This window comes from Equus quagga, chromosome 17 (genome assembly GCF_021613505.1).
Source record: "Equus quagga isolate Etosha38 chromosome 17, UCLA_HA_Equagga_1.0, whole genome shotgun sequence".
Classification (NCBI taxonomy): domain Eukaryota; kingdom Metazoa; phylum Chordata; class Mammalia; order Perissodactyla; family Equidae; genus Equus; species Equus quagga.
In genome coordinates this window covers 7,918,429-7,933,536 of record NC_060283.1, presented here as the reverse complement: position 1 = coordinate 7,933,536, position 15,108 = coordinate 7,918,429, and the positions used below count along the sequence as shown (strand labels likewise).

Below are 15,108 nucleotides of genomic sequence, written 5' to 3'. Positions count from 1 at the left end.
GCGGCCACCCCCCGGCGGCTGGCACACTGATCTACACCCCCCCAAATGCATGTCTGTCCTCCGCGACTGTGCACAATTAACATCCCCACCAGTAAACGACGCGGGCCCGTATTTCACCTGCACTCAAATGTGGACGACGGAGGCATTAAAATAAATGATGGCGCAGTTAAGGGAGGCCGGGCTTTGCGGGTCTGGCAGAAGCGCACCTATGCCACCCGAAGCCCATGCGGGCCGCCCTCCCGCTCCCCGGGGCCCCAGCCCCATCTCAGTGCCCAGGGAAGAAGACCCCTTCGACACAGGGGGGACAAGCCTGCTGCTGTCCCCTCCGAGAGCGGGGCCAGATGGGGGATGTTGCTTCTACTGACCAGGGAGGGACTATGGGGCAGGGGAGGACAGGGGTGTTACCCTTTCTGGGGGCTCGCCACCCACACCTCCATCCTCCCCTTGCATGCCCTGCCTCACCCGCCCGGGCTGAGTGTTGGCCACAACCCGAGTCTTTGTTCTGTCCCGGGCTCCTGCTCAGGGCGACAGGGAGGGCCTAGGCCGAGGGAGGGGCCCCTGGCGGGGTGGGGGGGGGGGTCTGACTCCCAGCTAGTGAGCCGTGTTCCCTGGGAGCTAGAACCGGCAGGGTCAGGCTGGGCACAGCCCCCACTGTCACCCCTTGATGGAGCTCTGGGCTGGGAGGCAGACACAGGTCCCAGGCTGCCAGGCACTGATGCTGATGCCCTGGATGGCATCCCACGGAACAGGCACAGCCGATGCCAGGGTCCTGCCAGTCTCACTCCCCGCAGCCTGGAGGTGGATGCTGGAGGCCGGACGCCTGGCCCAGTGTGGCTTTCTCTGCGCTACAGTGGTCACCTGACCACTTTCCCTGGGGTTCAGAAGACAAGGGAGGGCGGATGAGCGCTCAGCTCCTTGTTTCTGGATCGCGGGACAGGCCCACAGGGGAGTCCAGGCCTCCTCCTCTCAGGAGGGCCCTCCCAGGTCACCCAGACAGTGTGGCTGGACAGGAGGTGCCCCCTTAGCACCGCCCCCATCACTGTCTGCCTCTCCCTCGCCTCTGGCTCTTCCCAGAGGCACTAGGACCCTGTGTCTCCTGCCCCCACCCCCAGACCCCAGGGACTCTGTTATTCAGAAAGTGCTCAGCAAAAATAAAGTTGAGCTACCTGGGGACTCCTCCAGGTGAGTCATAAAAGCCGCTGCCTTCCCAGGAAGGACCAGGCCGGCGCCCAGGGGCTGCCACCAGGGGATGGAGGGCCCATGTGTCAAGGGGCTCAGCAGCCAGGCAGGGCCGGGGAGGGGAGCGGGGCCTTGGGGGCAGACGGGCCAGGCCCAACCCCAGCTCTGCCCCTTTGAGGCCACGAGACCTTGAACGTGGCTGCTCTGGTGGCCTCGGATGCCTGAGCCGTGGACGGAGGCACATGTGTGCTCCTTTAGGGCTGCCGCCAGGGAAGGTGGGCCTTAGCGTGTGCGCAGACCCCGCCAGCCTTCCCCTGCTCGCCGGGACGACAGAAGGTGGACTCTGCTCTCACCTGCACATGGCAGCCGGCCTGTGGTCACCTGCAGGGGGGCCATGTGACACCTGAGTCCCCGGACCCTCCTAGGCAGAGCCCAGCTGAGGGGCTCCTCATGAGGACTCTGCATCTCCCCCCAAGCCTGGAGGGCTCAGCACTGCCTCCTGCCTTCATCTTGGCCCCCAGCACCCCCATGCCAGCCTGCTGGCCTCCACATCCAGTCCCCAGCGTCCCTCTCACAGGGCCCAGCACCGTGTCACATGCACTGGGATAGGATGCCAATGAGGGGCTGCACGCTGCTTTCCCGGCAGCCCCCAACAGCACCACCTCTTGTCCCTGTGGCTCCAGGGTGCACAGTCCTTCACAGTTTGTCTCTCCTGGCCTTGAGCAGATCCCTCCTCCCCTCTGGGTTTTAATTCTTCCATCAGCACAGACTCAGAGCCAGGCTGCCCTTCTCACAGCTGTGTGACCCAGGGCAAGTCACTTAACTTCTCTGGGTCTCAGTGGCCTCGTCTATGAAGTGGGGACAATATGCTTCCTCGAAGAGTCGTTAAAAGTCTGAAGCGAGCCAATGCAGACAGACTTGACGGCATATAGAAGGCTCCCCGGAAGCGGCTCTCCTGTTATTACCTGGGGGACAGGGGGGTCGGAGTGTACGGAAAGGGCTCTTCACAAAGTCACAGGCGGGGTCAGGGAAACCAGCAAGGGAAGCAGAGGCTCCCTGGGCTGGTGACAGTGGGGAGCTGTCACCACGCAGGCCGAGGGGGAGGGGAGGCAGTGGTGACCCAACCGAGAGAGAGCAGCCGAAGCCGAGAGGATCGCCCAACGAGAGAGCGCGGCTGGGGAATCCACATCCCGCCCGCCCCGCGCTCCTCCCTCCCTCTGAGCTGCTGCTGGGCTCCCCACCGCCAGCCCAGCTGGAAGCCACTGGTGACCTGCAGCCTCCTGGACCCAGAGCTGGCTGGAGGGTGACCTGAAGCGACAGTGTGCACAGCCTATTATAACCCAGTGGGCCCTGGGACGAGACGCAGGGGATGGTGGTGATGGGGGTGGCATTTCACGGTGGTGAAGAGCACCCGTGGGCTCTGGGTCAGAAAGAGCAGGGGCCCGGCCTTGACTCTGCCATTGACCAGCTGTGAGACCAGGTGGAGTGACCAACTGTCCCAGGATTTGTGCTAAAACTGGGAACGTCCTGGGCAAACCAGGAGCTGTGGGTGACTCTGGGCCTGTGCAAGGTACCTAACGTCTCCGAGCCTCAGTTTCCTCAGCTGTCACACGAGAAGGGGCCCTCGATCTGATGGAGTGGGGCTGGAGCTCAACACTGTTGTGTGGCCGGCGGGCCCTGCCTCCCCGAGGTCTCTCCATCCCGCTCTTGACAACCGCGGGGCCGCTGCGGACTGTAGATGGTTGAGCACTCTGGGAGGATGTTCTTAGCATGAGTGGCCAGGCCCCCACTGCTGGGCCAGAGTGAGACGATGTCCTGAGAGAGCCTGGCCAGGGCCTGGGACACGGCGGGGGCTCGCGAGGGAGGCCGCGGTACAGCTGAACCTGGGGAAGCAGTGGGTCCTGCTGGGGGCAGGGCTGACGGGAGGGGCAGGGCCCCTCAGCCAGGTCTCTGCACCCACTCAGGTGGCCCTGCCACCAGGAGAGAACCAGGAGGAGGATGATGCTGGAGTTGAGACCCAGCTCTGGCCTGCGTGACCTCAGGCCGGGCACTCGATCTCTCTGGGCCTCCGTCTGCCCCTCTGGAAAGTGAGAGGGTTGAATCAGGTGGCGACTTAATTCTTTCCGTGTTTATGACGATACTCTCTGTCCAGGGAACAAAATGAAAGGGAAAGACGATGCTTGCGATTGGGACCCAAGAGTCCTACCATCCTGAGCCCAGAACCTTCTAGAATGGGGCCGGGGGAGGTGAGGACAGACACACATGCACCCGGCGCTGGGGACTCATGCCTGCATGGCCTCCCCAGCCCCGGGTCTCACGCCGCAAATGGCCGAGTCCAGAGGGTGCGAGAGGCTGAGAGAATCAAACCCGACTAGGAGGGCGGACGGGATGGGCGTGCGCCTCCCGGGAAATGGATCCGAGGGTGTGTTTCCCGTCCAGGAGCCTAATAGTCAGCCGTTATTTATCGCCGCCTTTCCCAGTGGGTAGAAAAGCCGCAAATGAGTAAATCCAGGCAGCAGGGCACAATTATTGAGCCCAGTGCTTTATTTCCCATCTCGTCTCCAGCCCCGGCCGCATCGGGTCGATCATAATTTATGACTCAGCCCCCGAGCGGAGGGCGGGGCAGCCCCAAACCAGGTTTGCTCAGAGTCCTCTTCCCCGTAAAGCTCTGCACTCACAGGTGGCTGGGACGGCCAGTGGGGACTGGGGAGGGAGGTCAGCAGTCCAGCGCACGGGGAGGAGGGAGGCGGTGGAGGCCGTGGGCATCACTGGAGGCCACGAGGGGGCGGGTGGCTGGAGTCCTGTGCAGCTCCGGGCCTTGATCTGACCACCAGCCAGGCCCGCATCCTGTGGCAGAGGCATCACAGGACTAAAATGGGGTGCGGGGGGGCCCAGGGGAGGAGACCTGAGACAGGGGTCAGTGCCTGAGCTCTCAGGGAAAACCAAGGGGAGGAGAGGGCAGGGCAGGGGCGAGCCCAGCGAGGGTCTTGGCCGGAGCCTGGTCCACGGGGGACTCCAGACAGAAATCGCAACAGAGTGGCGTCTCACGGAGGCAGGGCCCAGCCACTGACCGCTGGGCCATCAGTGGCCTCCCGGACCCTGCAGGGAGGAGGGGGAGAGGGCGTGAGGGGTGGGGCCGCTGGAGCTGCTGGCAGCCAACCCTTACGGGGCTGGTAAAGGGGTTCAGGGCACCCCGCGGCCTCCGCTACGCAGTCTTCAGCCGGCAGAGCATTGGCCAGCGCCGCCCCTGCACGGAAGGCTGCGATGTGGGTTTCCTAAGTTACGTAGCCGATTTCATCATCGTTCGTGTTCTGTCAGGTTTCCTGCAGTTACAATTCCATCCTTCCCTCTGGGGACATGAGGATGTTAAACTGGGAGGTTGGGGCCGGCGGGGTCAGGGAGGCAGTGGCACCAAGCTAAGCTCACATCCCAGGGCCGGGCTGGGGGAGAGGGGCTGCGGGAGGCAGAGGGGTCCCCCAGGCATCCGGCTGCAGGGCAGGGAGGCTGAGGGGAGGGGCTATACTGAGTGCACCTGTCTCGTGGTTACAGCAATAGCAGCTGACGTCCGGACTTGTGCAGGGCGCCAGGCTGGTCCTCAGGGACCTCCTGTGATCCTCACCACAGGCCTCCGAGGGCGCTTCCCTCACTACCCCATCGCGTAGATACGCAGCGAGGCTCAGAGACAGAACGCACTGGGTCTAAGTAACACAGCAGTTGAAGCTGCACAAGGGGGCTCGACTCCAACCTCTGACTCCGGGCTGTTAACAGCCGATTCTTCCTGTAACAGCCCTCCTAACCCTGCGGCCACGGCCCAGCGCCCCAAGGAGGCAGCTGAGGCCCCAAGAGGTCAAGGGCTCATCCAAGGTCACGCAGCGCTGAAGCCCTTTCTGGCCCCCTTCCCTGTGCCCATGGCCCTCCCAGGCCGAGCCCACTCTGGGCGCCGCCAAGCTGCTCCCACCTCTCCAGCCCTCCCTCTGCGGCCACTGGGACCCCAGCCCCATTAGGGGAGGCCCAGCCTGCATTTTTGGACAGGAGCTGGGCCGAAACCTAATTTGCGCACAATGGAGAAGGGAGAGGGAGGGTGGCTGCCCACGCTTCATTAAGGGGGCTCCGTCCTGAGGACCTCGAAAGACCACCCTCCCGAGCCAGGGCCTGTAGCAGGCCCCAGGTGTTCAGAAGGCCAGGCTGGGTCCTTCCATGCCCCCCGACCCCCGGAAAGCAGGGCCACCCCCTCCTTGGCCTGCGTTAGGGCAGCGTGGTGGCCCTGGGGTGGCAGATGTTGCTGCACGGGGCCGACCCCGTCACTGGCCATCGTCAGGGGCACGTGACCATCCCGGGTGGCTGGTGGCACGGCACGTTCTCAAGGCCGCCCAGTGAAGCTCTGCAAAGAGCCTCAAGCAGGGCGCCAACTCCCACCCGCCAATGCCTCCCCTTTTTCTTGTCTTTTCTTTCTCCCTGGCTCTTAAAAAAAAATTAAACACGGATGGTTTCATCTCGGGAGAATTAGTATTCCAGGCAGCGCCGGGGGATGTGATGGGAATGTCAAGGCGGAGCCACGGAGCTGGAAGGGAAGGGAAAGGGTGTGGGCGGAGGGCTCCGACCCACAGTGGGGCATGGGGGGCAGGCTGCTTCCAGCCCCTCCTCAACGCCATCACCCTGGGGAAGCCGGGGCCGGTGTGGCCGGAGCGGCTGGCAGCAGGCCCAGGACTGGAGGAGGAGGAAGTGGGGGCGGCTCAGGGCAGAGGCTGCATCTGGCCAGGGCGTGTGGCCCCAACCCGGCTCATCTACCCCATCCATTTCCTGTCTCATTTGCTGAATGTGTGGGCCTACTGTGTGCCAGGCACTGAGCTTGGGGCTGCGAGGCAAAGGGCAGGGACATACCTGTCCTTACCACTGCACGTTGCTGGCACCTGGCCACTGCCCTGCACACAGCAGGCACTTAACCAAAGACTGTTAAATGGATACCTGGACATGTATGGCGTCTCCGCATCCCCCAAAGTGTGCTCTGAAGGATGCTGGAATCCTGGGAGGTTAACAGGCACTCGACAAACAGTTGAATTGGTATCTTTGCTGCAGGACTTCTCAGAGCCTTTACCATGCTAATACGGCCAGCTGTGAACCCAGGGAGGGAGCTCCGGCCTGCAGCCTCCTGCCTGTTTAGCACAGCCCTCCCGACCCCGGCCACACAGGGAATGCTGCTGGGCGCGGAGCACCGGCACAGGGCCGGACAGGAACGGGTTTGTGTTCAGGTTCGTGGTGGACCCACTGTGTGACCATGGGCAGGCTCCTGTGTATCTCTGTGTTATCAAGTTGAAACTGAAATGGTAATAACCCCACAGGGGTTCGGCGAGATGATCAGGCTTAACACGGAGTGGCTCTGTTGTTGTTTTGTGATATTATTATTGTTATCCATATCGAGCACTTAGCCCTGTGGGCCTGGGCTGCCATCAGAACTCAATCAAATTAGCCACGGCTGCTGTCACTGCTGCTGTCACGGTCCTCGCCCTTGGGAGCTCACAGGGGCAGGGAGGGGGCGCCGAGGAGGAGGACAGAGGCTAAGTGGGGGTTAACACAGGAAGTGACAGCATGACCACAAGGGCAGGCCCCAGGGGAGGGAACCTGGGTCATCTGGGCCCCCGCCTGATGACTTCATCCTTGTCCAACCTCTCTGTCAAGTGGCCGTCCAGCCTGGGCAGCCGGGCCAACTTTGTGCATCGCCACCCGTTACATATTTCTTCCTGAACTGAATCCCTCCCAGCACATCCCGCCTGGTCCTTCTAGAACAGGTTGGTCTTCCTTCTCCGGGCCAGCAGGCCAGAAAAGCGAGGGCAGGGGACCACTGTCTTCCCCAAGCAGCCCCACCCCGTCAGTCAGGCTCCGGCCACTTCTGGCCCCCCGGCCCCTGCCCTGCCGTGTGGCTAGTGTGTCTCGCGGAGCCCAGACTGAGCAGGGCTCCTGTTTGGTCTGACGGTGGCGGCAGATGCAGGGAGGGAGCAGGGCAGAGATGACCTCCTTCAGTGTGCAGTCCGTCCCTCCTATGATGCAGCCCATTCAGCACCCAGGAGCTGGGCCTTCCATGTCTGATGCTGTCGGCCGCCTTGTCTGCAGACACAGAGAAGGCCAGGCTCATAGACAGCAGGGTGCCAGGGGACCCCACGAGGCCATTCTAAAGCAGACGGGGATCAGGGAAGGCTTCCTGGAGGAGGGGACAGTGGTCAGCCAGGTCTAAATGGCCGGCTCCCGGAGTAAGGACCCTTTGAGTCATCCAGTCGGCCCCTCTCTGACCGCAGGGAGACAGGCAGCGCCGTGTGGTCACTGACGTCACAGGGCAGACTCCAGAAGCTGAACCCGCAGGTGCAGCAGGAAAGATCATTTATCTCCAGGACGAGTGGCTCTCGGAGGCCATCGCAGAGGCCAGAGGCCTGGCAGTGCTGACCTTCCAGCACCAAGATTCAGAATGTCCCCACCCCTACCACGGCCTTGGCTGAGCCTGGGGCCCACAGCTTCCCCGAGGTCACACCCAGGCTGGGGGCCGGGAACCCCTTTAGCCCAATGCCGGCTGTCTGGGCCTGCATCCCGGGAGGGCAGTACCCGTATTCTGGTGGCTGCAGGTGAGGGAAGCCCCAGGGCCTGTGAGCTCCAGGAGCCAAGGGACCAGAGGCCTCGCCAAGAGCCTCATTATTAACAAAAATGCGCGGGAATCCTTTCTCCTCCTCCTTCTGTCCTCAAGGCACGCTCCCAAATGGAAAGGAAAACACACAATGAGCGCCACGAGGAAAGCCAGGCTTCTGGAGGCTGGGGAGGGGGCGTCCGTCCACCCCCTCCCCAGCCTCCAGCGAGGGGTGGGCTGCCTTTCTTTATTTAAAATCGTCTCTCTCCTTTTCCCCTTCCTCCCAATTCAGCGGGTCTCTCAGGCTGCGCTTTTGAAGTGTTACAACCCTTTTCTCCTCTTTCAATTAACAACAAGAAAAGGAAGCTAATAGCTTCCTGAGCCACTCGCTGTAAATATTCACCAAGGCCGGCCGCGCGGCCGAGCGGGCGCACAGCGTTGCTCCAGAGCGCAAGGGCCGGAGAGCGTGTTTACGGGAAGGAGGGAGAGGGTGGGAGATTTGCAACACGGAGGCGAAAATCCCTTGGCACGGGCTTCTGCTGGTGCAGGGAAACCAGAGAGCCGGGGGCGCCAGGCGAGAGGGCGGCTGTCCCTGGGGGCCGGAGGGCGGCACAGCTGGCGGGAGGGAAGAAGAGGCAGCTTGCATGGCTGCACTGGGTAACTTGGAGGTCGCAGTGCGTGGCCTGGAGTCCCCAGCTCGAGGCTGTGAGTGTGGTCAGTGGCGGAGGTGTAAGGAGTGGTGTTTTGGATATGGCAGCCAGAGGCGGGGTGCTGATGGTCCCCAGGGCACACATAGGACCCCTGACGCCTGCCTGTGCCCCTTCGGCGTGGGGCTCTTGCAAGACTCTGAGGCTGGGAGAGGGCTGAGGGCAGAGGGCGGTGGAGGAAGGGAGCTGACACCCAGTGAGCAGAGCCTGGCTTCCCAAAGCCCCTAGGCCTTCTCCCTGGGGGGCTTGCAGCCGTGACCCCTCAGGGTCCCCGAGCCTCCCAGACACACTTGCAAAGATCCACTCACGAGCTATAGGGTATACACCATGTCGGGCCCATTACGTCACCAGGGCAGCCAGGGGCCCCTTGGGAGAGCAAGTGAGGCCAGCAGCCAGGAGGGATCAGGTCTTCGGCCTGCTGGTCCCACCACCCGCCTCGGCTCGGGGTCGGGAAGGCATAGCCACTGTTCTGCCTGCAAACGCAGGCCAGTTTCCTGAGAAAGGTCTGGCCTTTGCTGTTAGCACGGGACTTGTCACCCCTGGGTTCCCCCTGGACCCTCGTGTGCAGGAGCCGAATGGCAACAAGCCCTGCTGGGGAGGGCCTGGCCAGCAGCCACCACCTTCCTGGGAGCCGCCAGGCAGGGGCAGAGAGCCGCAAGCAGACTCAGCCTGGTGCTCCTGTCCCCTGTCGAGGGTGGGCAGGCTCTGGCCCTGGTGCCCCTTCCTGTGGCAGAGGGGCAGGCCCGTGGAGGGTCCTGTGCCTCCACCCCTCCTCATCCCTCAGCAGCAGGGCCACTGGCGGCTGCCTTGAGGGCCTTCCCTGCAGAGGCTGAGAGCAGCGGATAGGACCCAGCCGGGTGCCAGCTGCCCTTGCTGGCCCTGTCCCCTCGCCCGTCTTACTACTCACTGGGCACGGGACTCTCGCCACCCCTGCCTTGCGTGGAGGTGATTTCAAAGGCACAAGAGATGAGGTGGGCCCCGTGGCCAAGTGGCCAAGTTTGTGCGTTTTGCTTCGGCGTCCCAGGGTTTGCCAGTTTGGATCCTGGGCACAGACCTACCCACGGCCCATTAGGCCATGCTGTGGCAGCATCCCACATAGAAGAACTGGAATGACGTACACCTAGGATATACAACTATGTACTGGGGCTTTGGGGAGGGGGGAAAAAAAAAGAGGAAGATTGGCAACAGATGTTAGCTCAGAGCCAATCTTCCTCACCAAAAAAAAAAAAGAAAGAAAGAAAGAAAAGGCACAGGGGTGCTCCAGGTGCAGGACGCCTCTTTGGCTCCTGCCCGCTGTTCTGTCTCGCTGCTGCCCAGGGATGACAGTGCCCACTCTGGGGCCTCTCTAGGTCGTCCGCTGCTCAGCCGCATTGTAGGAGCTGCAACCCCAACCGGTAGAGCCAGGTCTCCAAACCCCCAGATGGTGCAGGGGAGGGGCTCCTGGGCCCAGCGGGGCAGGCTGGCAGCAGGTGCCAACAGTCCAGGCCGACTTGGCCCCTGGCTGCCCTGCCGGTCCAGCCCCCGGAGATGGGAGTGAATTCCCAGGCCACCTCTGGCCACGGCTGCCCTTGCCCCCAGGTCCCGGCTCCAGCCCACACATGGAGGGAGGGCCATCCCAGGGGTGGCAGTCCCACATTGTTTTCTGGAGACGCTCTGACCTGGCAGAGCACCCCGGGAGCTACTGGCTTCCCTGCTCTGGACCCCCTGGCCCCCCGTGGCCCGTCTGAGCATTGGAGCTCGCAGGAGTCCCGGCCTACTGCCGGGCAGCACGGGCTCCTGCAGCCGTCCATGAACTGGCTCCCACACATGCTCTCGCGCCATCCCCCGAAGTCTGGGTTTTGTCAGGAAACGGTTTAATTAGCAGAACGCAGGCCTGGAGGGTTCGCAACGTGGATGCCGGCTCTCAGCTCCGCCTCTTCTCACCGGCAATGCGGTGCCAACCCCAGGGGCAGAGCCGGGAGAAGGTGGCAGGGAGGGCCCTCAGCGCAGAGGGAGGAGCTGGAGCCGCCACCCCCCCAAGGCCTACCCGCTGCCCCTGCTCCTGCTCAGGCCAGCTCAGAGCCCACAGCAGGCCAGCCTCGTGCTGCTGCTCTGTAGCACCTCCAGCAGCAGGAGAAGGGGGAGGGGACCCCCAGAGCCCCCAGGCCTGTCTCAGGGAGGCTTCCAAGTCAGCCCCTTCCCCTCGACGCCACTGCTCCCCACCCCCAGCTCTGGGGGCACCGTCCCAGCCTCTCACTGGTCCCTCCCACGAACCCGACCCCCTCCAGGTGTCCACATGCCAGCCAGAGCGACCTCCCTAATTGCAGGTCTGGTCATGCCCCTCGCTGCCTGGGTACCCTCACCGGCTCCCACTGCCCTCGGTATGAAGACCAGGCCCCTCAGCCGAGCATTCTAAACTTCCTCCAAGGCCGGAATCCCATCTCTCACTTCAGCTCAGATCACTGCCCTCACTAACTCAGAGCTTTGGGACCCCAGCCTTCTCATTGCCCTAAGCCCTTCTACCTCTGAGCCTTTGCGCATGCTGTTCCCTCAGCCTGAAAAGCCCTTCCTGCCCCACCCCCTACCGTACTGAACTTGGTTACAGGAGCCGTCCACTCCCAAAAGGAAAAGCTCACCTTGCCCTGTGGCCATGACCTCCAGCTGTAGCCCCCTGGACAGAGGGAATGTGGCTGTGACAGCCCCCAGGGCCCCACTGGCACGAGAGAGGAGTGACCCCAGTGCAGGAGGCGAGAAGGAACAGGCCCTGCGCTTGGCCGTCCTGGTGGAGGAAGTCAGCGGCCACAGAACAAACTGCTGGTTTGAGTCACAAAGAGCCTTTCATCTACAGAGGTCGGATCCAGAGGCTGACCTCAGCCTAGAAGTCTAAAATGAAAGGAAACGCCGGGTCTCCTCGCTTGCGCCGGCTCCGACCTGCTTACCATGATCTAAACTCTGCCCTCTTTGCCACGGGGCAGCTCTGCCCAGGGAGGGGGCGGGCATGGCGTTCATTTAAAATGCCACTCACCGAAGTCACCAGCCACAGAGCCCACCTGGGTTTCCAGCAGCACAGACAGGCATCTGATTAATGACACACACATAAAAACCCATCCCTAAGAGCCAGAGGTTGAGACGAAGCAGGAGGCTAATTGCTAATATAGGAATTAATATCAGCAAGTTCCCATCTTCAAGGCAGCTGGGAACCGTAAAGACGAAGAGCGTGTCCACTGTGGTGAAAACGCTGAGATGGGGCGGTGGCTCCAGGAGATGGACAGGTGGTCAGGGGGACACCCGGCCACACCTGCCCCACTCTAGCTCACCGCTGAGCTCACAGGTGACCATCATGACACGGGAGCCTGGAGGACCCCAGAACCACAGCATAGCATCACCCTCCCCAGCAAGCCCCCTGTGATCCATCAGGCCCCCACCCTGCCAGTCTGGGGATGGCGAGGGTTTTGCTCCCATAATGCCCTGTTTCTCACACTGTGGTCCTCTGTAAACCAGTGGCCTCTCTGCTGGACCACAAGATCCTGGAGGATCTTTGGATCCCAGTGTCTTGCACGGTGCCTGGAGCGTGACTGGACTCAGTGCATGTTTGCCAGATGGATGGATGGAATGGAGATGGATGGAGAGATGGATGGAGGAAGGAAGGGAGGCAGGATGCATGGATGTATGTAGAGAGAGATGGCTGGATGATGGATGGAGAGATGGACAGAAGGAAAGATAGACAGGTAGATGGATAGGTGGAGAGATGGAGGGAGGGAGGGATGGATGGATGGATAGAAAGATCAATGGATAGATGAATGATGGATGGATGGAGAGATGCACAGAAAGATGGACAGGTAGAGAGAGAGGTAGGGATGGATGGAAGGATGGATGGAGAGATGAATGCATAGATGGATGGATGATGGATGGACAGACGGAGGAACGGATGGATGGAGAGACAGATGGATGATGGATGGACAGACGGAGGAATGGATGGATGGAGAGACAGATGGATGATGGATGGACAGACAGAGGAATGGATGGATGGAGAGACAGATGGATGATGGGTGGATGGAGAGATGGATGGCTAGATGGATGACTGCATGAGAAGGCCTCAGGAGAAACTTCAGGTCCCTCAGTGCAACGGGCACCGGGCCACCTTGTGTTTGGTTGAAGGTGTGTTTTGTTGCACTGAGACTTGGTGTCATACGGGGAGAAGGGAAGTGGCCTGGAGTTCGAGGCCCTGGCTGTCGTGTAGGTCATATAACCTTGGACAAGCGCCCCCCTCCCCCACGCAGTATCGGTGCATCTGCACATGGGGACGGTCCTCTCTGCCCTGCCAGCCGTGCTGGGTTGTCCCAAGGCTCAGGAGAGATGGCAAAGCAGGAATGACCTGGATAAGGAGAAGGTGCTTCGCCCCTTTGTAAAGGGCAGGTGTGTGTGGGCAGATCCGGCCAAAAGGCAAGGAGTGGCGTAGTGATGTGGGACTGTGCACTTGGCTTTCTTTCCCCCTTTCAGATTTCTTTCATTACAGTTATGATGTTGTTATTTATAACAAAAAGTAAAATCATGTAAGCATCTCAAGTACTTACAAATGGAAGCTTTTATTACGTTGACCAAAAAAAATGGTTCTTTGGCACCGGAATGCAGAGACCAGACCTGGAGCCTGTAGGAAGAGGGGAGGGCCGAGGCGAGGTGGGGCTGAGCAGAGGCTGTCGGGTGGGGAGAGTGCCTGAGAGCCAGTTACAGAGGCCAGGGGCCAAAGATGGGCCCCTGTTACTGAACCCCTAGGACCCGAGGTTCATTTTGTCCTCGGTCGACTTGGTTGACAGTGTAGAAAGTCCACACGCAGCCGCTAACTTTGCACCGTGTGGTCCAGCTGTGCGCCTGCTGGGGCCTCCACGGCTCTCAGGGCCGGTGTTGGCCAGGAGGACGCAGTTACACGTTTACTCCAGGCCCAGCGAATGCAGGTGGCTAACAATCGTTATTTTGCACCCACACGTGGAAAGAGCTCACACCTCCCAACACTGCCAGCCAGGCGGACCTGGGAATACAAACGCACCCCCAGGTGCCCGAGAGGCACACCCGCCCAAGGCAGAAAACTCCAGCCTGGTCTCCTCAGTGGGGTCTGGGGCATGGGGTGCCCTGGGGTTCCCAGGACGCTATGCAGGACCACAGGGAAGGCAGTAGGGCGGGGGGGAGGGCAGCAGGGAAGGCGGACCCAGGATGTACAGAGCTGGATGGGCCAAGAGCCTCGCTCGGACCCTTGGTTTTCTAAATGAGGAAGCAGTGTGGGGAATTCACTGTGTGCATTTATTAGGCACCTACTGTGTACAAAGCACTGAGCCAGGTGGTAGGGGATCAGCCTCAGACAAGCAGATGCATCCCTTCCTTGAACCAGAGAGACAGTTCCTTTCAAGATATTATTGTCATTGCCGTCATGGTTTGTGCGACCACACACACAGGGAGGGGGCAACCTGATGCAGGAGGCGAGGGGTGATGTTGCATGGATGCTTGTAGGAGGAGGAACAGCATGGGGAAGGGAAGAGTGTGGGGAGGGAAGTGGTGGGAGACGAGGCCGGTGGACGGGGCAGGGCCAAGCCTTACGGGGCCTTGGAGGCTGTTGTAGGAGCAATGCCTTTATCCTGAGGGCTGTGGGAAGGGTCTGATGCCAGCGGGATCCTGGATTCATAATTTCAAAGCAGAACTCAGCCAGCTTCTCTCTGTTGTGGGGCATCAGCCGGCCATAGCTGGCTGGAGCCTCTGGGCTCCGAGGACACTGCCGCCATGGTCCCTAAACACGGGGGCCCAGCCACCCCCACCCCCGCCCCGCGTGGTATAAAACAATTCCCTCGCCCCGGCCAGGGAGGCAGATGACCTTCGCTGGACTCTTTCCATCTCTCGCTTTCATAGAGAAATTACAATTTATAATTGGATGAAATCACACGGGTGTAATAGCAATGAGAGCCCGCGCTGGAGCCCGGCGTTCACCCCTCCAGCAGGACTCTGTCCTCATCTTCCCTCCTGCCCACCCCCCACCCTGTCCCTTCCCGGGGCCGGCACCCCACCTGCCTGCTCACGCCCTGAGCGTTTTTCACCAGGGCCCTGGCCATTCAGGATCGATGTCCCAACGGCCTTGCTGGTGCTTAAATCTCCTAGCTCCTGGGGAAGCTGGTCCCAAGATGGCCCCCCCTTATCCTGTCAACCCCATCAGCCTCAGCCTGCACTCCACCCGGCCAGCAGCCGCCCCTCTCCCCACATGCTCTCCCTGCCGGGCCGGGCGCCCAGTGAGCAGGTGACTCCCCAGTCTGGGTTCTGCGCTTATTAAAACGCACGCCCTAAATATCCTTGGTTTGATTCGTAATAGCCCCAGACAACAAGGCTTTCTCGAATCAGCCACCTTCAGCCCTCCAAAGAAAAGTGCCCAGATGCAGCTGCGTCCATCTGGATCCGATTTCAAACCGGAGCTAACCCTCTCAGATGTGTAATAAAGCTCTTTTCCAGCGAGGGCTCCGCAGGGGGAGCGCGGACACCAGCCGGCGGGCCTTCCACCAGCACGCTAATGAGAGGGCTCCAGGTTCTGCAGGCACCGCCGGCCCTGCGCCCAGGGCCCTGTAAAGGGGAGGGTGGCCACAGGGGCCAGTCGGGGTG

The 15,108-nt window shown here is 61.4% G+C and overlaps 1 protein-coding gene across 1 annotated transcript in view; it reads right to left on the bottom strand.

Moving 5' to 3' along the window:
* MACROD1 (mono-ADP ribosylhydrolase 1) overlaps positions 1 to 15,108 on the bottom strand; it is a 151,093-nt gene that overhangs the window by 83,660 nt on the left and 52,325 nt on the right. The window lies entirely within an intron of this gene.